Genomic DNA, 25869 nt, shown 5'->3' on the forward strand with positions numbered 1-25869 from the left:
TCCTAGCTAGGGTTAGCATTGGTTTAGCTCATTTTAGAGATAGAGCATTGATCATCCACATCGGATCTACTCCACAAGAGAGACCGCGGCCTCTACGGAGAAGATCCCTTTGGATTCAAGACCTCCTTGCGGAGAAGAACATCAAGACCTCCTGATGGAGAAGACCGATTACCTTTGTATCATGCGTTGTTGACTTTGGATCTTGTATCTTCCTTTGTGTTCATGGATATAGCACATGTGTGATCATTCTTGTTGGTTTGAGTGTTCTCTTGTGTTCCCTTTGTGATTTTCCCCTCATTTCCCTCCTCGTGTTCCTCGTGTTCATCGCGGGATCCGCTCCTTTCGTGAAAGATCGGCCGATTAGGGTTCCTACCCTACATCAAGGTACATGCCTGAAAATATGTTAAATAAAAATGGAGCAGGCAAGGTAATAGTCTCAAAGTATTTTTTATCCAATATCAGTCTATATTTAAGCATCTTCTTCTTATCCTTAACAATAAAATCATGTGCTACCATACTCTTATAATCTAGAAAAATATAAGGCAACAAATTTTCCTCTTTCTCATGATGCCTAATAGCTATGTAAAAGTGTGCAGAAAGGCGCGAGGCAAAGATGCCTCCAAAGATGGGACCCTTTGTGCGGTTCAGATTTAACCGTTTAGCAACAATAGCGCCTAAATTGAAAGTAGCATCATCAAACAAGGCATGGCGCAAAATAACAATATCAGGGGCACTAAGGTTTCCACTGTTCCCACGACCACTCAAGCATCTACTAGCAAATATTGCAAAGTAACATAGAACAGGAAAATGTATGATAGTAATGTAACACCCCATATGTAACTTGCCATATTTGTATTCCAACTCTTGCCGTTTCCCGCACTAAGTTATTTTGTTTCCTCGTTGTCGGGTTTTCATCTTCGTGTTGTTTTGTCTTTGTCTTGCATCCCATATCATGTCATCATGTGCATTGCATTTGCATACGTGTTTGTCTCATGGATTCGAGCATTTTCCCCATTGTCCGTTTTGCATTCCGGCGCTCCTATGTCCTTCGGTGTCCCTTTCTACCTCTTTTCGTGTGTGGGGGTTAAACGTTTTCGGATTGGACCGAGACTTGCCATGAGGCCTTGGTTTACTACCGATAGACCGCATGTCAAGTTTCATGCCATTTGGACTTCGTTTGATACTCCAACAGTTAACCCAGGGACCGAAAAGGCCTCGTGTGTGTTGCAGCCCAACACCTCCCCAAAGTGGCCCAAAAACCACCTAAAGCTCCTCTATCATCTAGGTCATTCGATCACGATCGCATGGCCGAAAACAGTGCTCAATTTGGAGCCTCCTAGCTCCCTCTACCTATAAATATAGCCACTCCCCTGAAATTCCGGATCATTTTCCCGCTAAACCCTAGACCCTTCATCCTCCCGCGTGCCGGACACGTCCGGGCGCGCCGGACACACCACGCCGCCGGCCCGCACCACTGGCGTCGTGCCACGTGGCGCCCGTAGACCCACCGCCGCCAAGGCCCACCGGGCCCGAGGAGAGCCCCCGATGCCCGCGCGCCGGATCCGCCGCTTGCCTCCCTCATCGCCCACGCCGCCTCGAGCCACGCCCCGCCGCCTCCTCCCCACCGTCCGGTGCCCGCCGCTGCCACCGACCTCGCCGTCCACTGCCAACGTGCCTCGTCGCCGGCGACCCGACCCCGCTTCCTCGCTCCGAGGCCGGCGGCCGCGCCCAGCGCCGCGCCCCTCGTCGGCTGATACGTCTCCAACGTATCTATAGTTTTTGATTGCTCCATGCTATATTATCTACTGTTTTGGACTATATTGGGCATTATTTTCCACTTTTATATTATTTTTGGGACTAACCTATTAACCGGAGGCCCAGCCCAGAATTGCTGTTTTTTGCCTATTTCAGTGTTTCGAAGAAACGAAATATCAAACGGAGTCCAGACGGAATAAACCTTTCTGGAACGTGATTTTCTTCCCGAATATGACCCAGGAGACTTGGACCCTATGCCAAGGAAGCTTCAAGGTGGGCACGAGGTAGGGGGCGCGCCCCCCACCCTCATGGGCCCACCGAAGCTCCACCGGCGTACTTCTTCCTCCTATATATACCTACGTACCCCCAAACGAACAGAGACAGAGCCAAAAACCAAATTCCACCGCCGTAACTTTCTGTATCCACGAGATCCCATCTTGGGGCCTGTTCCGGAGCTCCGCCGGAGAGGGCCGTCATCACGGAGGGCTTCTACATCATCATAGCCTCTCTGATGAAGTGTGAGTAGTTTACCTCAGACCTTCGGGTCCATAGTTATTAGCTAGATGGCTTCTTCTCTCTTTTTGGATCTCAATACAAAGTTCTCCCCCTCTCTCATGGAGATCTATTCGATGTAATCTTCTTCTTCTTGCGGTGTGTTTGTTGAGACAGATGAATTGTGGGTTTATGATCAAGTCTATCTATGAATAATATTTGGATCTTCTCTGAATTCTTTTATGTATCATTGGTTATCTTTGCAAGTCTCTTTGAATTATCCGTTTGTTTTGGCCAACTAGATTGGTAGTTCGTGCCATGGGAGAAGTGCTTAGCTTTGGGTTCGATCTTGCGGTGTCCTTTCCCAGTGACAGAAGGGGCAGCAAGGCACGTATTGCATCGTTGCCATCGAGGATAACAAGATGGGGTTTATTTCATATTGCATGAATTTATCTCTCTACATCATGTCATCTTGCTTAAAGCGTTACTCTGTTTTTAACTTAATACTCTAGATGCATGCTGGATAGCGGTCGATGAGTGGAGTAATAGTAGTAGATGCAGAATCGTTTCGGTCTACTTGTCACGGACGTGATGCCTATATACATGATCATGCCTAGATATTCTCATAACTATGGTCAATTCTGTCAATTGCTCAACAGTAATTTGTTCACCCACCGTAGAATACTTATGCTCTTGAGAGAAGCCACTAGTGAAACCTATGGCCCCCGGGTCTATTCTCATCATATCAATCTCCATCACTTTAATCTTGCTTTGCTTTTTACTTTGCCTTTTACTTTTCACTTTGCATCTCTATACCAAAAATACCAAAAATATTATATCTATCAGATCTCACTCTCGTAAGTGACCGTGAAGGGATTGACAACCCCTAATCGTGTTGGTTGCGAGTAGCTATCGTTTTGTGCAGGTACAAGGGACTTGAGCGTGGACTCCTACTGGATTGATACCTTGGTTCTCAAAAACTGAGGGAAATACGTACGCTACTCTGCTGCATCATCCTTTCCTCTTCGGGGAAATCCAACGCGAGCTCAAGAGGTAGCAAGAAGAATTTCTGGCGCCGTTGCCGGGGAGTCTACGCAAAAAGTCAACATACCAAGTACCCATCACAATCCCTATCTCTCGCATTACATTAGTTGCCATTTTCCTCTCGTTTTCCTCTCGTTTTCCTCTCCCCCACTTCACCCTTGCCGTTTTATTCGCCCTCTCTCTCTATCCTCCCTCTCTATTTGCCTCTTTTTGCCCGCTTGCCTTTTGTTTGCTCGTGTGTTGGATTGCTTGTTTGTCGCGATGGCTCAAGATACTACCAAATTGTGTGACTTCACCAATACCAATAATAATGATTTCCTTAGCACTCTGATTGCTCCTCTTGCCAATACTGAATCTTGTGAAATCAATACTGCTTTGTTGAATCTTGTTATGAAAGATCAATTCGCCGGCCTTCCTAGTGAAGATGCCACTACTCATCTGAATAGCTTCGTTGATTTATGTGATATGCAAAAGAAAAAAGATGTCGATAATAATGTCGTTAAATTGAAGCTATTTCCTTTTTCGCTTAGAGATCGTGCTAAATCTTGGTTTTCGTCTTTGCCTAAAAATAGTATTGATTCTTGGAACAAGTGCAAAGATGCTTTTATCTATAAGTATTTCCCTCCCGCTAAGATCATCTCTCTTAGAAATGATATTATGAATTTTAAGCAACCTGATGATGAACATGTTGCACAAGCTTGGGAGAGAATGAAATTAATGATACGTAATTGCCCTACTCATGGTTTGAATTTGTGGATGATTATACAAAAAATTTATGTCGGATTGAATTTTGCTTCTAGAAATCTTTTAGATTCGGGCGCGGGAGGCACTTTTATGGAAATCACTTTAGGAGATGCTACTAAACTCCTAGATAATATTATGGTTAATTATTCTCAATGGCATACTGAAAGATCTTATAATAAAAAAGTGCATGAGATAGAAGAAATCAATGTTTTGAGTGGAAAGATGGATGACTTATGAAATTATTTGCTACTAAGAGTGTTTCTTCTGATCCTAATGATATGCCTTTGTCTACTTTGCTTGAGAATAACAATGAATCGATGGATGTGAATTTTGTTGGTAGGAATAATTTTGGTAACAACGCGTATAGAGGGAATTTTAATCCTAGGCCATATCCTAGTAATCCTTCTAATAATTATGGAAATTCCTATAACAACTCTTATGGAAATTATAATAAGATGCCCTCTGAATTTGAGAATAGTGTTAAAGAGTTTATGAATTCACAAAAGAATTTTAATGCTTTGCTAGAAGATAAATTGCTTAAAGTTGATGATTTGGCTAGGAACGTTGATAGAATTTCTCTTGAGGTCGATTCTTTAAAGCTTAGATCTATTCCTCCTAAGCATGATATCAATGAGTCTCTCAAAGCCATGACAATTTCCATTGATGAGTGCAAGGAAAGAACCGCTAGGATGCGTGCTTCCAAAGATGCCTTTATTAAAGGGTGTTCTTCCAACTCCTATGAAAATCAAGATGAAGATCTAAAAGTTATTGATGTGTCTCCTATTAAATCTTTGTTTTGCAATATGAATCTTGATGAAACTGAATATGATCTTCCTTTACCTAGAAGGCGTTCTAAAAATTCGGAGTATTTAGATCTTTATGATGAAATTGATGAAAGTGGGATTGAAAGAAATAAAAATCTAGATGTTGCTAAACCCACTATATTGGATTTCAAGGAATTTAATTATGAAAGTTGCTCTTTAATTGATTGTATTTCCTTGTTGAAATCTGTGCTAAATTCTCCACATGCTTATAGTCAAAAGAAAGCCTTCACCGAACATATTGTTGATGCCTTGATGCAATCTTATGAAGAAAAACTTGAGTTGAAAGTTTCTATCCCTAGAAAACTCTATGATGAGTGGGAACCAACTATTAAAATTAAAATTAAAGATCATGAGTTTTATGCTTTGTGTGATTTGGGTGCTAGTGTCTCCACTATCCCAAAAACTTTGTGTGATTTGCTAGATTTCCGCGATTTTGATGATTGCTCTCTAAACTTGCATCTTGCAGATTCTAGTATTAAGAAACCTATGGGAAGGATTAATGATGTTCTTATTGTTGCAAATAGGAATTATGTGCCTATAGATTTCATTGTTCTTGATATAGATTGCAATCCTTCTTGCCCTATTATTCTTGGTAGACATTTCCTTAGAACGGTTGGTGCGATTATTGATATGAAGGAAGAGAATATTAGATTTAAATTTCCATTAAAAAAGGGCATGGCACTTTCCAAGAAAGAAAATAAAATTGCCATATGAAACTATCATGAGAGCCACCTATGGATTGCCTACCAAAGATGGCAATACCTAGATCTATCCTCGCTTTTATGCCTAGCTAGGGGCATTAAACGATAGCGCTTGTTGGGAGGCAACCCAATTTTATTTTTATTCCTTGATTTTTGCTCCTGTTTAGTAATAAATAATTTATTTATACTCTGTTTTTTTTGTGTTTTTTGTGTTTAATTATTGTTTGTGCCAAGTAGAACCGTTGGGAAGACTTGGGGAAAGTCTTGTTGAACTTGCTGTAAAAAACAGAAACTTTAGCGCTCACGAGAACTGCTGTAATTTTTATTTGGAGAGTTTTATTTAGTTAATTCTTTTTTAAGATGATTAATAGATAAATTCCTCACGTCCATAAATTTATTTTTGAATTTTTGGGGTTCCAGATCTTGTGCTAGCTACAGATTACTACAGACTGTTCTGTTTTTGACAGATTCTGTTTTTCGTGTGTTGTTTGCTTATTTTGATGACTCTATGGCTAGTAAAATAGTTTATAATCCATAGAGAAGTTGGAATACAGTAGGTTTAACACCAATATAAATAAATAATGAGTTCATTACAGTACCTTGAAGTGGTCTTTTGTTTTCTTTCTCTAACGGAGCTCACGAGATTTCTATTGAGTTTTGTGTTGTGAAGTTTTCAAGTTTTGGGTGAATTCTTTTGATGGATTATAGAACCAGGAGTGGCAAGAGCCTAAGCTTGGGTATGCCCATGGCACCCCCAAGATAATCCAAGGACACCAAATAGTCAAAGCTTGGGGATGCCCTGGAAGGCATCCCCTCTTTCGTCCACTTCCATCGGTAATTTACTTGTAGCTATATTTTTATTCACCAACATGATATGTGTTTTGCTTGGAGCGTCTTGTATTATTTGTGTCTTTGTGTTTTAGTGTGCCACAATCATCCTTGCTGTACACACCTTTTGAGAGATCCATACATGAATTAAAAATTGATAGAATACTCTATGTGCTTCACTTATATCTTTTGAGCATTATAATTTTACTCTATGTGCTTCACTTATATCTTTTGAGCTATGTAGTTTTGCTCTATGTGCTTCACTTATATATTTTGAGAGTTATAATTTTGCTCTATGTGCTTCACTTATATCTTTTGAGCTATGTAGTTTTGCTCTATGTGCTTCACTTATATCTTTTGAGTGTTATAATTTTGCTCTATGTGCTTCACTTAGATCTTTTAAGAGCACGGTGGTGGATTTGTTTTAAAGAAACTATTGATCTCTCATGCTTCACTTAAATTATTTTGAGAGTCTCTTAATAGCATGGTAATTTTCTTGATAATAATATGCTTGGTATTCAAGATTTGTAAAACTTTCTTTTGAGTGCATTGAATAGTAATAAAAGATTGAAGCATGATAATTGTTTTGAGATATGGAGGTGATAATATTAGAGTCATGCTAGTTGAGTAGTTGTGAATTTAAATAATACTTGTGTTAAAGTTTGTGATTCTCATAGCATGCACGTATGGTGAACCGTTATGTGATGAAGTCGGAGCATGATTTATTTATTGATTGTCTTCCTTATGAGTGGCGGTCGGGGATGAGCGATGGTCTTTTCCTACCAATCTATCCCCCTAGGAGCATGCGCGTAATACTTTGCTTTGATAACTTCTAGATTTTTGCAATAAGTATATGAGTTCTTTATGACTAATGTTGAGTCCATGGATTATATGCACTTTTTCCCATCCTTCCACCATTGCTAGCCTCTCTAATACCGCGCACTTTTCGTCGGTATCATACACCTACCATATACCTTCCTCAAAACAGCCACCATACCTTCCTATCATGGCATTTCCATAGCCATTCCGAGATATATTGCCATGTAACTTTCCACTGTTTCGTTTATTATGGCACGCTCCATCATTGTCATATTGCTAGCATGATCATGTAGTTGACATCGTATTTGTGGCAAAGCCACCATTCATAATTCTTTCATACATGTCACTCTTGATTCATTGCATATCCCGGTACACCGCCGGAGGCATTCATATATAGTCATATTTTGTTCTAAGTATCGAGTTGTTGAGTTGTAAGAAAAATAAAAGTGTGATGATCATCATTTTTAGATCATTGTCCCAAGTGAGGAAAGAATGATGGAGACTATGATTCCCCCATAAGTCAGGATGAGACTCCGGACGAAAAAAGAAAAAAAAGAAAAAAAGAGGCCATAAAAAATAAGAGAAAAAGAGAGAAGGGACAATGTTACTATCCTTTTACCACACTTGTGCTTCAAAGTAGCACCATGATCTTCATGATAGAGAGTCTCTCATTATGTCACTTTCATATACTAGTTGGAATCTTACATTATAGAACTTGGCTTGTATATTCCAATGATGGGCTTCCTCAAAATGCCCTAGGTCTTCGTGAGCAAGCAAGTTGGATGCACACCCACTTAGTTTCTTTTGATGAGCTTTCATATACTTATAGCTCTAGTGCATCCGTTACATGGCAATCCCTACTCACTCACATTGATATCTATTGATGGGCATCTCCATAGCCCGTTGATACGTCTAGTTGATGTGAGACTATCTTCCCCTCTTTTTGTCTTCTCCACAACCACCATTCTATTCCACATATAGTGCTATATCCATGGCTCACGCTCATGTATTGCGTGAAGATTGAAAAAAGTTTTGAAAAAGTTAGAGTATGAAACAATTGCTTGGCTCATCATCGGGGTTGTGCATGATTTAAATACTTTGTGTGGTGAAGATAGAGCATAGCCAGACTATATGATTTTGTAGGGATAACTTTCTTTGGCCATGTTATTTTGAGAAGACATAATTGCTTTGTTAGTATGCTTGAAGTATTATTATTTTTATGTCAACATAAACTTTTGTCTTGTATCTTTCGAATCTGAATATTCATATCACAATTAAGAAGATTTGCATTGAAATTATGCCAAGTAGCACTCCACATCAAAATTTCTCTTTTTATCATTTACCTACTCGAGGACGAGCAGGAATTAAGCTTGGGGATGCCTGATACGTCTCCAACGTATCTATAATTTTTGGTTGCTCCATGCTATATTATCTACTGTTTTGGACTATATTGGGCTTTATTTTCCACTTTTGTATTATTTTTGGGACTAACCTATTAACCGGAGGCCCAACCCAGGATTGTTGTTTTTTGCCTATTTCAGTGTTTTGAAGAAATGGAATATCAAACGGAGTCCAAACGGAATAAACCTTTCTGGAACGTGATTTTCTTCCTGAATATGACCCAGGAGACTTGGACCCTACGCCAAGGAAGCTTCAAGGTGGGCACGAGGTAGGGGGGCGCGCCCTATACCCCCAGGCGCGCCCCCACCCTCGTGGGCCCACCGAAGCTCCACCGACGTACTTCTTCCTCCTATATATACCTATGTACCCCCAAACGAATAGAGACGGAGCCAAAAACCTAATTCCACCACCGCAACTTTCTGTATCCACGAGATCCCATCTTGGGGTCTGTTCCGGAGCTCCGCTGGAGAGGGCCGTCATCACGGAGGGCATCTACATCATCATAGCCTCTCCGATGAAGTGTGAGTAGTTTACCTCAGACCTTCGGGTCCATAGTTATTAGCTAGATGGCTTCTTCTCTCTTTTTGGATCTCAATACAAAGTTCTCCCCCTCTCTCGTGGAGATCTATTCGATGTAATCTTCTTCTTTTTGCGGTGTGTTTGTTGAGATCGATGAATTGTGGGTTTATGATCAAGTCTATCTATGAATAATATTTGAATCTTCTCTGAATTCTTTTATGTATCATTGGTTATCTTTGCAAGTCTCTTTGAATTATCCGTTCGGTTTGGCCAACTAGATTGGTAGTTCTTGCCATGGGAGAAGTGCTTAGCTTTGGGTTCGATCTTGCGGTGTCCTTTCCCAGTGACAAAAGGGGCAGCAAGGCACGTATTGCATCGTTGCCATTGAGTATAACAAGATGGGGTTTATTTCATATTGCATGAATTTATCTCTCTACATCATGTCATCTTTCTTAAGGCGTTACTCTGTTTTTAACTTAATACTCTAGATGCATGCTGGACAGCGGTCGATGAGTGGAGTAAAAGTAGTAGATGCAGAATCGTTTCGGTCTACTTGTCATGGACGTGATGCCTATATACATGATCATGCCTAGATATTCTCATAACTATGGTCAATTCTGTCAATTGCTCAACAGTAATTTGTTCACCCACCGTAGAATACTTATGCTCTTGAGAGAAGCCACTAGTGAAACCTATGGCCCCCGGGTCTATTCTCATCATATCAATCTCCATCACTTTAATCTTTCTTTGCTTTTTACTTTGCCTTTTACTTTTCACTTTGCATCTCTATACCAAAAATACCAAAAATATTATATCTATCAGATCTCACTCTTGTAAGTGACCGTGAAGGGATTCACAACCCCTAATCGCGTTGGTTGCGAGTAGCTATCGTTTTGTGCAGGTACAAGGGACTTGAGCGTGGCCTCCTACTGGATTGATACCTTGGTTCTCAAAACTGAGGGAAATACTTACGCTACTCTGCTGCATCATCCTTTCCTCTTCAGAGAAATCCAACGCAAGCTCAAGAGGTAGCATCGGTCGGCGCCATCTCGCCGCACCACCGCCTCCTCACTGCCCCGACAACTCCGCCGATGACAACTCCGGCCAGCTACAGGGACTCCGGCGACCTCGACTTCCATGCCCGATCCGATCTGGATCTGGAAACCCTAACCGGTTGACTTTTTCATCTAACTCCTAGATATTTTTAGCATTCTTCGTCATGGCATAACTCTGCATCCATGGCTCTGATTCGTGCGTGTAGCATATCAAAATGTTCGCCTCGACTAGTACTTCATTTCATCTCATTGCATCATGTTCATTTGAGCTCATCTTGATTCCCTAAATGCTGTTGGAAGAGTGCTAGTTTATGTTAGTTTCAGGTTCATATCAGTATTTGGACTTTTGTCATTTTTGCCATGATTGATGTGTGCCTCCTATGAACTTGAGCTCTACATGTGTTTTGAAGTATGCCATGCCATCTTTACAGGGGTGTATGCCATGTATTTTTGTGATCTCTGCGGTGACTAGCACAAGCATGCAAAGTAGCCCTCTCAATGTTGCTGATTTCAGGGACTTAGAAATATTCCAAGTCTTTGCCCTGTTAATATTTTTATGCCATGTATTCATGTTGCTACCGAGTGATCTGTGCCTCTTTTGAGCATGATCAGTAAGGATGTTTTGTAGATATTGTGGTGCTCTATCCATCCATGTCTTTGTTTGCAATTATGGATCACCCTAGCTTGACTCAATCAAGCTCTAATTTTGATATAAAATGTTCCTGGCAGAATGTTTACATGTTAAGCATTTTTGCCGAGGTTGTTGTAGTTGATCCGTGCATGCTATGATGTTGTTCTTGCCATGTGTAGCTTCTATGCCATGTCTACTTGCTGGGTGTATGCTTATTTTATCAAGCAATGCCTTGTGGTGAGTGCATCGAGCTCGTAAACATGCCTAGTTGATATCTATTTTGCCATGTTCCAGTTTTCTACCAAGTCTGAATCTGTTAACGACAATTGCTATGTTCACATGGTTGCCATTGTATTTTCTGATCCCTTTTGGCTTATGGTCAGTAAGGGACTTTTGTTGTATGCTTTGAGTAGCTTCATGCCATGCCTTACTTGCCATGATATGTTCCTGTAGCATGTAGTTATCTTGCTCTGAACATTGCTTCCTGATGTTAAATTCCTGACTTGATGTTATTTTCACTAAATCTGTAACCTGTTATCTTTTGCACTTTTGCCATGATTGTTTGAACCTGCTATTGAGTGAATTAGCCATAGCTCAGTGTTCATCTTTTGTCAAGAATCTGGAGTGGATCCCTACCATGTATTTTGTTGTTATGTTAGAGTGTTGTAGCATGTTGTTCTTGATGCATTTAGATGGCCTCATGCTGTTAATCGCAGATCGGTGCCATATTTGTTTTGCTTGCCATTTGCAAACCGTGCATCTGATTCCGGTGATCTTTATATCGATTTCGACCGAAATCAACTCTTCTTTCCAGTGGCACTCTTGGTTTTCCAAGTTGAGGCCAGGTTCAATCTTTCCTTTCCAAGACATGCATATGCATCGCATATCACATCCCGCATATCATGTCATGTTTTGTATCATGTTGTTTGTGCATTGCCCGTGGTTGATTGTGTCTCCCTTTGCTTGTTGTTCTTGCTTTGGGTAGAGCCGGGAGACGAGTACGTGATCAAGGAGCCCGTTGAGTACGCTTATGAGGATCAAGCTAACGTCAACTCGGAGAACTTTGCAGGCAAGATGACCATACCCTCGAAATCACTTCTATCTTTGCTTGCTAGATGCTCGCTCTTTTGCTATGCCTATGCTACGATACCTACCACTTGCTTATAATGCCTCCCATATTGCCATGCCAAACCTCTAACCCACCTTGTCCTAGCAAACCGTTGTTTGGCTATGTTACCGCTTTGCTCAGCCCCTCTTATAGCGTTGCTAGTTGCAGGTGAAGATTGGAGCTTGTTCCTTGTTGGAACATGTTTATTGTTCGGATATCATTATATTATCTTGTCTATTTTAATGCACCTATATACTTGGTAAAGGGTGGAAGGCTCGACCTTATGCCTGGTGTTTTGTTCCACTCTTGCCGCCCTAGTTTCCGTCATACCAGTGTTATGTTCCTTGATTTTGCGTTCCTTACACGGTTGGGTTATAATGGGAACCCCTTGACATTTCGCCTTGAATAAAACTCCTCCAGCAAGGCCCAACCTTGGTTTTACCATTCGCTACCTAGCCTTTTTCCCTTGGTTTTCGCGGACTCAAGGGTCATCTTTATTTTAAACCCCCGGGCCAGTGCTTCTCTAAGTGTTGGTCCAACCCAGAGCACCGTGCGGGGCCGTCCCTTGGCAACTTGGGTTACGTTGGCTTCCATACGCTTAGCTTATCCGGTGTGCCCTGAGAACGAGATATGTGCAGCTCCTATCGGGATTTGTCGGCACAGAGGGTGGTCTTGTTGGACTTATTTTACCATTGTTGAGATGTCTTGTAACCGGGATTCCGAGTCTGATCGGATTGTCTTGGGAGAAGGAATATCCTTCATTGGCCGTGAGAGCTTGTGATGGGCTAAGTTGGGACACCCTTGTAGGGATTTGATCTTTCGAAAGTCGTGCCCGCGGTTATGGGCAGATGGGAATTTGTTAATGTCCGGTTGTGGAAAACCTAAACTTAACTTAATTAAAATGAATCAACAGAGTGTGTGGCCGTGATGGTATCTTTTTGGAGGAACCCGGGAAAAGAACACGGTCTCGTGTTATGCTTGAACGTAGGTTATTCAAGGATCACTTCTTGATCATAGTTTCTCGACTATGCCCTTGCCTTCTCTTCTCGCTCTCATTTGCGTATGTTAGCCACCAAATATGCTAGTCGCTTGCTGCAGCTCCACCTCATACTTTTACCCTTCCAATAAGCTTAAGTAGTCTTGATCGCGAGGGTGTGAGATTGTTGAGTCCCCGTGACCCACATATTACTTCCAAAACCAGATGCAGGGATCGATGATACCGCTCCAGGTGATTCGACTGAGCTCAAGTGGGAGTTCGATGAGGGCTCGGGATGATACTACGTTTCCTTTCTAGACAATCAGTAGTGGTGCCTAGTTGGGGCGATCGGGGACTTTGTCGCATTTGGGGTTGTTCTTTATTTTGGTTCTGTAGTCGGACCTTGAGTGTATCTGGATGAATGTAATGATATTTATGCTATTGTGTGACATGGCGAGTGTAAGCCAACTATGTATCTCTTTTCCCTTATTCATTACATGGGTTGTTGTGAAGATTACCTCACTTGCAACATTGCTTACAATGCGGTTATGCCTCCAAGTCATGATTCGACACGTGGGAGATATAGTCGCATCGTGGGCGTTACATGTAATTCTTGCATCGGAAACTTTCCTCGTTTCCCCTATAGCAATCATATCAATAAACCCTTCCACATCATTACGATGTTGTTCCTCTATGCTGCCCTGAAAGGGTAACTTGCAAACCGCACAAAAGTCATAAAGTGACATCTCCTTATACTCATCATACAAATAAAAATCCACAGAAGGTGGTGACCTCCTAGCATGGAAATGGAAATTTTGCACAAAAATATTAGTGAGTAGGAGATACTGTTCGAGCTGGTCGTGGAGGAAGTCGGTGAGGCTCACATTCTCAGCCAAATAATGAAAGTCATCATGAATCCCGGCTGCTCTCAAGAATTTATCACAAGGCCATTCACATGGCCGAACCTCCGCAGTATAAGGGAGATTATATTTGGGCTTCTTATTCTCTTCACTTTGCTTATCCTTCAAGCTCCGGCTCGAAGAGCCCCTCAACAATCTCTACATCATTTTCTCTCAATGGGGATATGAATGTCCCCAACAATAAGAATATCATATTTCTTCTTCAAAGTGGGAAGAGGGAATTCAAAACCTCCAATAGTTATCGTTGAATTTTTTCGAATAGAATTGATACTGTTGACTTGAGGCTGTTTCCTCGGAAAGTGGACCGTATGCGCATTACCATTAACATGAAAAGTGACATTGCCTTTGTTGCAATCAATAACAGCCCTTACAATATTCAAAAAGGGTCTACCACGGATAATCGACATACTATCGTCCTCGGGAATATCAAGAATAACAAAGTCTGTTAAAATAGTAACATTTGCAACCACAACAGGCACATCCTCACAAATACCGACAGGTATAGCAGTTGATTTATCGGTCATTTGCAAAGATATTTCAGTAGGTATCAACTTACTCAAATCAAGTCTATGATATAAAGAGAGAGGCATAACACTAACACCGGCTCCGAGATCACATAAAGCAGTTTTAACATAGTTTATCTTAATGGAGCATGGTATAGTTGGTACTTCGGGATCTCCTAGTTTCTTTGGTATTCCACCTTTAAAAGTATAATTAGCAAGCATGGTGGAAATTTCAGCTTCTGGTATCTTTCTTTTATTAGTAACAATATCCTTCATGTACTTAGCATAAGGGTTCATTTTAAGCATATCAGTCAAACACATACGCAAAAAGATAGGTCTAATCATTTCAGCAAAGCGCTCAAAATCCTCATCATCCTTTTTCTTGGATGGTTTAGGAGGAAAAGGCATGGGCTTCTGAACCCATGGTTCTCTTTCTTTACCGTGCTTCCTAGCAACAAAGTCTCTCTTATCATAGCGTTGATTCTTTCATTGTGGGTTATCAAGATCAACAACAGGTTCAATCTCTACATCATTGTCATTGCTATGTTGAGCATCAACATGAACATCATCATTAACATTATCACTAGGTTCATGTTCATTACCAGATTGTGTTTCAACATCGTAAATAGAAATATCATTGGGATTCTCAGGTGTGTCTACAACATGTTCACTAGAAGCATGCAAAGTCCTATCATTTTTCTTTTTCTTCTTCTTAGAAGGACTAGGTGCATCAATATTAGTTCTTTGAGAATCTTGCTCAATTCTCTTAGGGTGGCCTCAGGATACAAAGGTTCCTGAGTCATTTGACCCCCTCTAGTCACAACTCTAACAACATTATCATTTTTCTTATTATTTAATTCATTGAGCAAATCATTCTAAGCTTTAAATACTTGTTCTACTTGAGTGGTAACCATAGAAGCATGTTTACTAATAAGTTTAAGTTCACTTTTAACTCTAGACATATAATCACTCAAGTGTTCAATCATATAAGCATTGCGTTTCAATTGTCTACCAACATAAGCATTGAAGTTTTCTTGTTTAACAATAAAATTATCAAGATCATCTAAGCATTGGCTAGCAGACTTATTACGAGGAATATCACCTTCATCAAATCTACAGAGAGAATTTACCTTCACTACTTGTGTCGGGTTATCAAGACCATGTATTTCTTCAATAGGCGGTAAATTCTTAACATCTTCAGCTTTAATACCCTTTTCTTTCGTAGATTTCTTTGCCTCTTGCATATCTTCGGGACTGAGAAATAGAATACCCCTTTTCTTCGGAGTTGGCTTAGGAGTTGCTTCAGGAAGTGTCCAATCATTTTCATTACTCAACATATTATTTAATAGCAATTCAGCTTGATCAACAATTCTTTCCCTGAAAACACAACCAGCACAACTATCCAGGTGGTCTCTGGAAGCATCGGTTAGTCCATTATAAAAGATATCAAGTATTTCATTTTTCTTGAGAGGATGATCAGGCAAAGCATTAAGTAATTGGAGAATCCTCCCCCAAGCTTGTGGGAGACTCTCTTCTTCAATTTGCACAAAATTATATATTTCCCTTAAGGCAGCTTGTTTCTTATGAGCGGGGAAATATTTAGCAGAGAAGTAATAAATCATATCCTGGAGACTACGCACACAACTAGGATCAAGAGAATTAAACCATATTTTAGCATCACCCTTTAATGAGAACAGAAACAACTTAAGGATAAAGTAATAGCGAGTTTTCTCATCATTAGTGAATAGGGTGGCTATATCATTTAATTTAGTAAGATGTGCCACAACAGTTTCAGATTCATAGCCATAAAAAGGATCAGATTCAACCAAAGTAATTAACTAAGGATCGACAGAGAAATCATAATCCTGATCAGAAATATAGATAGGTGAAGTAGCAAACGCAGGGTCATATTTCATTCTAGCATTCAAAGATTTTTCTTTAAGCTTAGCTAATAATTTCTTAAGATCATATCTATCATTGCAAGCTAAAAAGTCTCTAGCAGATTCTTCATCCATAACATATCCCTCAGGCACAATGGGCAATTCATATCTAGGGGGAGAATCTTCATCATCACTTCCATCAATATTATCAGTTTCAATAATTTCATTCTCTCTAACCCTAGCAAGTTGTTCATCAAGAAATTCACCTAGTGGCATAGTATTATCAAGCATAGAAGTAGTTTCATCATAAGCATCATGCAAAGCAGAAGTGGCATCATCAATAACATGCGACATATCAGAATGAATAGCAGGAGTAGGTGTCGCAAGTTTACTCAAAATAGAAGGTGAATAAAGTGCAGAGCTAGATGGCAGTTCCTTACGTCCCCTCGTAGTTGAGGAAAAAACATGGTTCTTTTATCTTTTAAGTTCTTCATAGTGATCAGCAGATATAAATCCCAAGTGAATCAAAGAATAGAGCTATGCTCCCCGGCAACGGCGCCAGAAAATAGTCTTGATAACCCACAAGTATAGGGGATCGCAACAGTTTTCGAGGGTAGAGTATTCAACCCAAATTTATTGATTCGGCACAAGGGGAGTCATAGAATATTCTCAAGTATTAGCAGCTGAGTTGTCAATTCAACCACACCTAGAAAACTTAATATCTGCAGCAAAGTATTTAGTAGCAAAGTAATATGGAAGTAACAGTAACGGTGGCAAAGGTAATAGTAATAGTTTTTGTAGTGATTGTAACAGTAGCAACGGAAAAGTAACTAAGCAAAGATCAATATGTGAAAAGCTCATAGGCAATGGATCAGTGATGGATAATTATGTCGGATGCAATTCCTCATGCAACAATTATAACATAGGATGACACAGAACTAGCTCCGGTTCATCAATGTAATGTAGGCATGTATTCAGAATATAGTCATACATCCTTATGGAAAAGAACTTGCATGACATCTTTTGTCCTACCCTCCCGTGGCAGCGGGGTCCTATTGAAAACTAAGGGATATTAAGGCCTCCTTTTAATAGAGTACCGGACCAAAGCATTAACACTTAGTGAATACATGAACTCCTCAAACTACGGTCATCACCGGTAAGTATCCCGATTATTGTCACTTCGTGGTTAATGGATCATAACACATAATAGGTGACTATTGACTTGCAAGATAGGATCAAGAACTCACATATATTCAAGAAAACATTATAGGCTCAGATCTGAAATCATGGCACTCAAGCCCTAGTGACAAGCATTAAGCATAGCAAAGTCATAGCAACATCAATTTCAGAACATAATGGATACTAGGGATCAAACCCTAACAAAACTACCTCAATTACATGATAAATCTCATCCAACCCATCACCGTCTAGCAAGCCCACAATGGAATTACTCATCACGGTGGTGAGCATCATGAAATTGGTGATGGAGGAAGTTTGATGGTGACGATGGCGACAGATTCCCCTCTTCGAACCCCCGAACAGACTCCAGATCAGCCCTCCCGAGAGAGATTAGGGCTTGGCGGTGTCTCCGTATCGTAAAACGCAATGGATCCTTCTCTCTGATTTTTTTCTCCCCAAACGTGAATATATAGAGTTGGAGTTGAGGTCGGTGGAGCACCAGGGGGCACACGAGGCAGGGGGCGCGCCCCCCACCCTCGTGGACAGGGTGTGGGCCCCTGGCCTTGATTCTTTCGCTAGTATTTTTTATATATTCCAAAAATAATCTCCGTTGATTTTCAGGTCATTCTGAGAACTTTTATTTGTGCACAAAAATAACACCATGGCAATTCTGCTGAAAACAGCGCTAGTCCGGGTTAGTTCCATTCAAATCATGCAAGTTAGAGTCCAAAACAAGGGCAAAAGTGTTTGGAGAAGTAGATACATTGGAGACGTATCATGCGGCTTGTCGAAGAGTGTTCGATGTCGGAGTACTTGAGCCGGAGATGGTGTCGTCGGAGTGTTGACTAGCTCCGTCTTGAGTAGGACTGAAAGTGCTAGTGATCGACTAGAGGGGGGGTGAATAGGCGATTTTTATGAAAGTCTTCAAAACATGGAAGTTTCGAAGACAAACGATAGAAATAAACCTATTACCATGCAGCGAAAGGTAGACTACACTAGGCAAACCATAGTCAAGTATTCAATGAAGTGAAAGCACAATGACTAATAGCAGCTAGGCAGTAAAGATTAGGTAGGAAGATATTGCGAAGCCAATCAGTACAAGCAGTCACTCAGTGAAGACAGAAGATAATGCAATCATACAATGACTTCACAAGGACCAACAGTAAGTAAAGGGAAGGGAAGGATGAAACCAGTGACTCGTTGAAGACAATGATTTGTTGGACCAGTTCTAGTTGCTGTAACAACTGTACGTCTGGTTAGGGAGGCTGAGATTCAACTCAGAAGACCTCGTCTTCACCTTATTCCCCTTGAGTTAAGGACACCCATTCCTCGCCCAATCACTCTGGTAAGTCTTCAAGGTAGACTTCCAAACCTTCACAGACTTCGTTCACCGGCAATCCACAATGACTCTTGGATGCTCAGAACGCGACGCCTAACCGGCTGGAGGATTCACAGTCCTCAAGTGTAATAAGTCTTCAGATCACACAAACAGGAAGACTTAAGTGATGCCTAACACTCTTTGGCTGTGGGTGTTTAGGGCTTTATCATCGCAAGGAATTCTCTCTCAAAGGCTTCGAGGTGGGTTGCTCTCAAACGACAAAAGCCGTACTCTAACTCTAAGCAGCCAACTGTTTATGGTTGTAGGGGGTGGGCTATTTATAGCCACTAGGCAACCCGACCTGATTTGTCCGAAATGACCCTGGGTCACTAAGGAACTGACACGTGTTCCAACAGTCAGATTTCAAACACACACGACAACTTTACTTGGGCTACAAGCAAAGCTGACTTATCCAACTCTGGACAAGATTTGCTCTGATAGTCTTCACTCGAAGACATAGGATTTTGGTTAAGCATCACTTTAGTCATTCTGACTGGTTCTCTTGGACCCCACTTAACAGTACGGTGGTTCCTATGACTCAACAAAGAAAAACACAGAACGACGAAACTGCTAAGTCTTCGCGCTCCATAGTCTTCACGCGATGTCTTCTCTTGTCATAGTCTTCAATGTGAATGTCTTCACATACCACCTTTGACTTCAATGTCTTCATACATTTTTAGGGGTCATCTCTGGTAGGAAAACCGCATCAATGAGGGACTTCTACCTGTGTTATCCTGCAATTCTCACAAACACATTAGTCCCTCAACTAGGTTTGTCGTAAATACTCCAAAACCAACTAGGGGTGGCACTAGATGCACTTACAATCTCCCCCTTTTTGGTGATTGATGACAAACTAGTTGAAGTTTTCAACGGGGAATATAATATGTGAAATTGTAAAGGATAGGGGATTGTCTTCATAAGTTGTAAGGGCTCCCCCTGAAGATGTGCATATAAGTAATTTGCTTTTGGAATGCAAATGCACATGGCAGGTTGTACTTGTGGAGATCCTCTTCAACTTATGATGACAATTCATCATGCATGAGAAGTATGTGAAGATAATGACATGCATACTGAAAAATGGACGTCTGCAGAATGAACTAAGTGTGGAATTTATCATCGCATCACAGAATAGAAAATAAGTAGCAGACGACCATCGAATTTAAGTGTTACAACTCAAAGAACCAAATGTATCAAAACGAGAGTTGTAAACACTAGGCAAAATATAAAGCAACCGCCCATATGGACCCGCTTGAAGACTATCAAACTCATATGCTTCTCCCCCTTTTGTTAGTAAGGACCAAAAAGGTTTGAAGACATAGAGCGTCTACTCGTTCCCATGAGGAGTAGGTGAAGCAGCAAGGTCGTCGGTGTTTTTAGGCGGTGCAGACGAACTCGGGGCAGTGTCGATGCGTGCAGAAGTAGGGGGCGGTGAAGTAGCATCATCTTCGTCATCGATCACTCTGGCATTCACAGTTGCCGCGGAGGAAGAGAACTCAGAGTCTTCAAGAGACGGAGTTCGTCGCAGCACAGTCCTTCTTGGAGGTGTGGAGTCAAACTTGAAGCGTTCAGAGAAGCCATCCTCTTGAAGATCATCCTCAGAGCACATAAGTGTCAGCCCTTTCCATGTACGCCGACAGGTTTCATGGGCAACAAAGGCATTCTTGGTGGCAAGATTGCGAATCCTGTTTACGTCCACCAAGAGGCTTTGCATTTGGCGCTTCAGCCAGTCATGATGCCTATCCTATTTCTGATGAAGGGCAACCAGAAGCTCTCGGTCATTGAGAACATGAGATCGCTTCTTGGGCCGTTGGGAAATGGTGCTTTCAGTGGCTTCAGTGAGGGCACGATGAGGTGCACGTGTAGTACCAGCCAGAGGATAAACACGAGTGACTGCTTGAACTCCTTCAATGTTTTGAGAGAAGCTTTGATTCTCAGCATTCTGAAGACTAAGGGGCTCCTTGGAAGGCTCTGGATAGATGGCTTCAACTGACATATCGATGTCAGGCAAAAAGATTCGATGATTGCGAGCAGAGGGCTGATAGGTGACAGCTGAGTGTAGTTTGATCAGCCGCATAATCCATGGAGCGTAAAACTTCAAGCCAAAAATGTCAGATCCTAATGCTGCAAGCTGGCGAATGAAGAAATCTTGTGCATTGAAGCTTTTGCCATGAAGAATATGAAAGACCAAAGTCTTCATTGCGCCTTCTAGCTTGGCATGTGGAGAATGTCCTTTGATGGGCCAGAGAGTTCGCCGTATGATGTGATAGATAGTACGTGGCAGATACTCAAGGTCTTCAACAAAGAACTCCTTAGGATATTCAGCATCTTGAGGCAAAGGCTTCATCATGCTGAGCTTCTGACTCATATTGGGCTCAGGCTTGTGGAAGATGCTTTCCATAGCAGCACTGTGAAGCTGACAACCAGGTTCATACAGATCTCCTGGAGTGGGCAGGCCAGTAAGCTCAATGATATCAAAGGCTTTGGCTTCATGATGAACATTGCCTGTCATCCACTCAAGGACCCAAGTCTTCGGATCCCTGTTGTAGCCACGGATATGAAGAGTGGCATAGAATTGGAGCAGCAGTTCTTCATTCCAGTGCTCCTTATCAGTGACGAACTGCAGCAAGCCAGACTCTTTGAAGCAATCCAGAGCTTCTTCCAAACAGGGCAGACCAGTTACGGCTTCAGTGTCAAGACGCATATCTGGGAAAATGCGACCTTGATTGTACAGAATGCATGAGTAATAACTTTGCTGCTGATAGCTCCAGAACTGATCAGAAGATATTCTTGCCTTTGAGTAGGGGTTCTTGGCGCTATTGAAGAAGGTGTTGTGTGCCTTGAAGCCATTGATATTGAACGATCCAGGTGTAGATGCAGTGCCTGGAAGCCTGGGTGACCTTGGTATTGGCTTCTGAACCTGAGGCCTGTGCTCAACATGATAGTCAAACTGAGGACCAAAAGCAGGCGGAGGAGTCAGAAAAGGCCATTTGAGAGTGACAAGTTGGCCATAGTTGAATGCTTGCTCGATAGTGTGTAGCCGAGGTGGCGGAACAGGAGCAGTAGCATTAACAGAGACGTTAGGCTGCACAATAGAGGCTTCAGGAGCAGTTGCATCATTGGCTTCATTGACTTCTGGCACATTGGTTGGTGCAGGCTCCACATTTGCTTCAGCCATGACTACGTCATTGGCTTCATTTGTGTTGGTGGTGGCAGCCTCAAGATTCTCAACCTCCACTTGATGAGCTGGAGGGTCGGGCATAGACATGTTCTCCTCGAGAACAGCTTCTTCAGTAATGGGGGAGTAGGGACACGTTCTTCTTCTTGTGTGTCGTCGGCTGATGCAGCCGGAATGTGTTCAACAGCTTTAGCCTCAGACTCGGAGACATTCACAGTAGGAGTGGCATCTGGAAACACTTGACGTGCAACAGATTGGTGGGGCACTTCTCCTTCTGGAATGCTCGAAAGAGGGACTTGAGGCCATGGTCCTTTGCGAAGCCTGCGTAACGCTGGCGACGCCTTTGGAGATGGAGTTGGCTGGGCCTCAAAGTCATCTTCTTCTTCTTGCCAGGGTGGTGTTACTTGTTCTTGGGGAGTACTCGGGGTGTCTTGTTGTTGTGGGTGATCAGCCCATGATGCATCCTGAGCAATTGGCGTCAGAGGACGACCAATGCTGATGAGTTCGTTGTGCGTAAGCACAGGCGATGATACCAGTTGGTGCTCGATCTGAGGAAGAACTACATCATCTTCAACATTGTCATGGTGACCAATGTCTTCAGCAGCGGTGGGATCAACTGCTGGAATGTCTTCAGCTTCATGAGCCTCTGTGGAAGCAGGCTCATGGACAATCTATTGGCACTCTTGATGTTCAAATGCAGGGCGAACCATTGAGATAGGTTCAACAACTAAGGGCTCTGTGGGAGCAGCCCGATCCTTCTTGGTTTTGCGCTTCTTCTTGGAGGGAGCAGCATCAGAGGCTTTAGGATGTTTCCTCTTTCTGGCTTCAGCCTCAGCAGTCCTTGTCTTCTTCAGTTCTGAAGCGGTTGACCTGACCTTTGGCTTCGAGCTAGTCATGCTGGCTGGGAAGACAATGGGATGTGCTTCCTGCCTTAGTGCTTCGGGTTCGGCCACAGCTGGCTTCTTCTTCTTCTTTGCAGCCATCCTGGGATCGATGCCAGGACGACCAAGAGCCTTGTGCTTCTCAGCCTCATTGTAGGCTTGCACACACTTGTCAGCCAGGCTCTTCATGCGCTCACGAGAACCTTGAGCTTCTTCACGCTTCTTGAGAAAGGCTTCTTTGAGCTCGTGCAGCATGGTCTTGAAGTTTTTGACATCTTGCACGCTGAGCTTTGCCATGTGCTTCTTGAACTGAGCTTTCTCATAGTCAATTTTGTGCTTCAGCTCAACTATGCGCTGAGATAGAGCTAGCTCAGAAGCAATGGCACCAGAGAAGGCGACGCTGAGGACAATTGGAAGTTGCAGATCCTCAAAGCTGAGATTGGGGGTTTCAAACCACTCATCAATGAAGTTGTGGATGATTGCCACGTCAAAGAGAGGCAAATCATTGAAGATTTCTGCTTCTTAAATGCTCTTGATCAGTTGCTCAAGAGCGTCACCTGCAAGATCTTCATCGCTGGACAGATCAATGGCATCGTTGCGCAGAATAGCAGCAACAGACAGTTCTTGGCTCGTGTGTTGCAAAGGCATCTTTACTCTCGAGGGCTTGGAGATGCGTGACAAATCTTCCGACTGCACACTGTCTTCAGGAGGTGTAGTAGCCAGTGGCTTCGCCCGTGAGATTTTTGGTGATGAGGCAGGCTTTGAAGTTTTAGGCTTCTTCAGTTTCTTTGGCTTCGGCGGTGCAGGCGCTTCATCAGATTCAGCGTCATCTGCAGGCTCATCCACGGCTGTCCCTTGAACCTTGATATGAGTGATGAGACCTTCCAGGTTGTAGAAGGGCCCAACAAGATTGGGTTCAGCTTCGCGGGTGCCATCGGCACAGGGAGCAGAAGGTCCAGGGTTGAAGTCAAGTCCCCATGACTTCTTGTTTTGCTTGGCCGAATTCTTAGCAAACTGGAAGTTGCGCTTGAACAGATTGTCGTCAGGACACCATAGTAATGACGATGGGTGTGCATCCGCAGGTTGTGGTCCACGGACCATGCAGGGATAGAAGCCTTGTTCAATGGCTTCAACTCTGGACCTGGGTTGAAGATTTCTATATAGGATGTCTCCCCATGGTCGCTTGATGGCATTTTTCTCAGCATATTCCTGGGTCACAAACCTGTACTTGGACCATTGTTCTGCCCAATATCTTCGAATCCATTGGATTCGGGTCTTGCGCTGATTGTAATCCTCTTCAGGATCTGTCTTGTACAGCTCTGAGAGGTCATCAGGAAAATCTCTTGATGTTCCCCCACGACATTGTCTGCCACCCTTCCTTACTAATTTCTCTACAGCCATGAACTTCAAACTGAATGGCTTCAACACGTTCAAAGGCTTCAAAGGCTTTCGCTTGCTGGAAAAACAGGAAGTAGCTTCGGGAGAATTTATATGATGCTGTAAGAATTCTGCAAATGAATGCAGACTATGAGAACCAAGGGATTCTCCCACGGACATGTACCTGTGACAACATTAAGGTGCGAGGGAAGGGGAAGAGGTCATAGGAATTCTCAGAAGATTTTGAAGATAAATCAGTTTAGAGGACATTGACCTCATAGTGCGAAGACATTCACTCATAGATAGAGAGTTGGTTCCAGATTTGTACGAATCCATCAATAAGTACAAGTGAGGAATCTAACTACTTTGTGAAGCATAAGTGAACATACTAGGCATATTATGAGATCCAGTATGAAATAGATCCAACTTGTGTGAACAGAAACTGCTTGTTGTAGAAAGTGATGAATCTATAGGATCAAAGGGGTCGTAAAAAGGAAGTTTTATTTACCACACGAAGAACTGCTAGACGGAGTGGGAGAGGAGGCCGAGCAGTTCGATCGTCCGTGCCCTAACTTGGCGAGGGAGGACACCTACGGCGACGGCGGAGAAGACGATGTCCGCGCCCGGCGTGAAGACGGCGTCGGAGACGTCACTTCAGCTAAGCGCTTTGTCGTCGGCGTCGTCGAGGGCTAGTGGTGGCGCTAGGGTTTGTGCGAGAGTGGAAGAAAGGATAATGACTATGGTGAGGCATGTATTTATAGGGACAGGGACGACACAGTGTTATTACACAGGTGCCCCTGGCGATTCACATCTGAAGGGCACGTGGCTATCATGCAACATATCGGAGGTTATTCCACGTTCCCACGCACGCCTGGATTGTTGGGTGGTCATACTTCTCCGGGTTTTAGGTGAAAGGATTTAGCATTGAAAACAGACTTAAAGTTTGTCTCTGTATCTTCTGCTAACAAGGACGCAGAGAAGATATTCGACAGTTTCAATAGAATGCATATGATTTGGAGAGATAGAGTTTGAGATAGAAAGCATAGAGAGGTTATGGTCCGATCACATTCACTTAGTTCAAAAGATTCAACAAGAAGACGTAGCTATAAGTGAATGATGTAGAGGACAGAACACTAGTATATATATATATATATGACAAAGACAATCACATCAACATAGTGAAGATAATCATGAAGACAAGTTGAAATGAAGACAAACAAAATGTGAAGACATAGCAAATGTAACGCCATGAGTGAAACACTTCAAACAGAAAAATTTGGTGGTGGCATTACCCACCGTATAGGAAGTATTAGACTCAGACACGTCGCACAATTATCGTGGCGCTCTGAAGTCAAATTCCACATTAAAGTATTCACACTTAGAATGTAAGTCTTCATTGATTGAAGATATACTTTACTTCGTGTGTTGCACATCTAAGTCATCAATATGCATAAGTGTTAGGATGTGTGCCTGATCACAGTACATTTGAGGATTCCAAGATATTCAGCTCACACAGTAACTTGCAAAACCTCTTCTCATCCAAGGGCTTGGTGAAGATATCTGCCAATTTCTCTTCAGTGTTGACGTGTATGATATCAATATCTTCCTTCACAACATGATCTCTGAGAAAGTGATGACGAATTTCAATGTGCTTTGTCTTCGAGTGGTGAGCTAGGTTG

This window comes from Triticum aestivum, chromosome 2A (assembly GCF_018294505.1).
Source record: "Triticum aestivum cultivar Chinese Spring chromosome 2A, IWGSC CS RefSeq v2.1, whole genome shotgun sequence".
Taxonomy (NCBI): Eukaryota; Viridiplantae; Streptophyta; class Magnoliopsida; order Poales; family Poaceae; genus Triticum; species Triticum aestivum.